The sequence below is a fragment of the Conger conger genome, chromosome 11 (assembly GCF_963514075.1).
Source record: "Conger conger chromosome 11, fConCon1.1, whole genome shotgun sequence".
Classification (NCBI taxonomy): Eukaryota; Metazoa; Chordata; class Actinopteri; order Anguilliformes; family Congridae; genus Conger; species Conger conger.
This window is the reverse complement of record NC_083770.1, coordinates 28,125,668-28,128,703: the sequence shown is the minus strand read 5'-3', so window position 1 is coordinate 28,128,703 and position 3,036 is coordinate 28,125,668.

The following is a 3,036-nucleotide window of genomic DNA, read 5'->3' as shown; positions in this document are numbered from 1 at the left end:
ATAAAAAGTAAAATAACTTGTGGTGCCCCTGACGATGAAAGAGGCAGTACATAGACTAGACTGCGGTTCTGAATATGCAGTAGGGTGGTTTTAATGTTTGAATGAAGACATTAATGTGGCTAAGTACAGTCATTTGTATTTAATTATATATTTTATTTATCCAGGTGTATAAGTGTCAGTAAATAAATTCATTGCTAGGCAGAGGAGGGGAAGGCAATTATTAGAGTTCATGATCAGCAATTAGCACTTCACTGTATAATTAGAGAAAATGTTCATTACTCTCGAGTGCTCCCACACCCCATCACTTCATATTCATATTCCCCAAATAGTCAGGTCCATAAATATTGGGACATCGACACAATTCTCCTCTTTTTGGATCTATACACCACCACAATGGATTTTAAATGAAACGAACAAGATATGCTTTAACTGCAGACTTTCAGCTTTAATTTGAAGGTATTTACATCCAAATCAGGTGGACGGTGTAGGAATTACAACAGTTTGTATATGTGCCTCCCACTTTTTAAGGGACCAAAAGTAATGGGACAATTGGCTGCTCAGCTGTTCCATGGCCAGGAGTGTGTTATTCCCTCATTATCTCATTTACAAGAAGCAGGTACAAGGTCTAGAGTTCATTTCAAGTGTGCTATTTGCATTTGGAATCTGTTGCTGTCAACTCTCAATATGAGATCCAAAGAGCTGTCACGATGGGAAGAGAAGAGTATGGAGAAGGAAAGGAACTGCTCATGATCCAAAACATACCACCTCATCAGTGAAGCATGGTGGTAGTGTCATGGCGTGGGCATGTATGGCTGCCAATGGAACTGGTTCCCTTGTATTTATTGATGATGTGACTGCTGACAAAAGCAGCAGGATGAATTCTGAAGTGTTTCGGGCAATATTATCTGCTCATATTCAGCCAAATGCTTCAGAACTCATTGGACGGCGCTTCACAGTGCAGATGGACAATGACCCGAAGCATACTGTGAAAGCAACCAAAGAGTTTTTTAAGGCAAAGAAGTGGAATGTTATGCAATGGCCAAGTCAATCACCTGACCTGAATCTGATTGAACATGCATTTCACTTGCTGAAGACAAAACTGAAGGGAAAATGCCCCAAGAACAAAACTGAAGACAGTTGCAGTAGAGGCCTGGCAGAGCATCACCAGGGATGAAACCCAGCATCTGGTGATGTCTATGCGTTCCAGACTTCAGGCTGAAATTGACTGCAAAGGATTTGCAACCAAGTATTAAAAAGTGAAAGTTTGATTTATGATTGTTAGTTTGTCCCATTACTTTTGGTCCCTTAAAAAGTGGGAGGCACATATACAAACTGGTGTAATTCCTACACCGTTCACCTGATTTGGATGTAAATACCCTCAAATTAAAGCTGAAAGTCTGCAGTTAAAGCACATCTTGTTCGTTTCATTCCAAATCCATTGTGGTGGTGTATAGAGCCAAAAAGATGAGAATTGTGTCTGTCCTAATATTTATGGACCTGACTGTAAATCCCCACAGTCCAAACGGTTCGTTTACAGACCGGGTCACTAAAACAGCCTGTTCTTGGTAAAGCTCATGAGAGGTGCTGGAGAATGGACATGTTACTGATGATACAGATTTTTGGTACTGAAAAACACACAAATCTTATGAATATCATGACCTGAATTAAAACACTTGCAAGGTGTACAATATGGGACCTTTAAAATTAAACCTGTGTCCTGATATACCTGCCATGTGTTTTGTTCCAGGGGAAAGTACACCTCATGATGTGACATTTCATCCAGTATAAAAAGAGTGCTGCAAGAAATGTTGTGGTTGATGCAGCGCGTAGCTATAGTGCACAAAACTTCTGACTTCATTTGACCTCATGCCACTAGGAGCATGCATTCACACAGGCTTCCCTTCCCCCCGCCCTCTGTAGGGGGAAGGTGGAAGTCAAGAGAGGGGGAGGGCGTGTATGGCCATTATAACCTCGTTGTTATGGAAACTGTGCCTTGGCTTCAGTATTCCGAGAGATTTCTTTTAGCAATGAGAAGAAAACAGATTGAGCAAGGGTCGCAGAACCGAGATCTGAACTATTCCACTCTGGAACCCATGTCAAAACCTGGCCACTCACAATACTATATTTTCTATCCCAAACTCCTTCCCACATATCATATGTGGTAGGCTATATATGATAAATAGTGATCATCAGGATTATTTGTTTTGTTTTGTTAATCATTCAACACTGTACAGAAGGTCTGTCTTAGACTGCATTATATATTGCAAATATAATTGTACGTTGGAAATTATGATTAAAAAGTTGGGTGTGCACATCAGTATGGGCGAGCCAAGTTCGTTCGGTCTCGTTCATTCGCTCACGTGTGGACGTAGTGCTGAAAGGATAGCGCCGTGAAGTTAGGGGATGACAATGCAAACGCTCAAACGCAAGTAAAACACAGATGAGTAAAACACACTACCAACCTCCTGCGTCCGTCTCCCATCGTGATATCAGCTTGTCATAATAGCTATAACCAAAACCGGCATTTTCAAATGGAAAAGAACATAGGCCTACACGACCTGACAATACATTTAATCGGCTACGAACAATTAAATTACTAGCTAAATATAGCCTATCTGGGCCTTATATGTCTGTATTGTGTTAAATAGACTATTGTGACCGTTAAGATATTCCTGTTACTTGTTTTAAGTATACACATTAAGCAGGTTTTTAATTTATTAACGTTTATTCTGTTATTGTTAGCATATTACATATGCCTTCTAATAGTCATTTTTTTCAATAAAATAATGGAGATTCTTGCAGGAGCGTTGTGAGCAACTCAGAAAGGCTTATCAAGTGTGTAACTGCCTACACGACCACTAGATACAGTACGTGAGCATAGCCTACTACATCATACTAGCTACATAGGCCTGAATATTGGAACTGCAATGTTGCTCCTTCACCAAGAGGTTTTGACTGATGATCTGTCGTAAAAGGAAATGTATTGGTTACACGATAGCCTTGCTCTAGTTGTGTAGCTGCAGTAGGCTAACACAC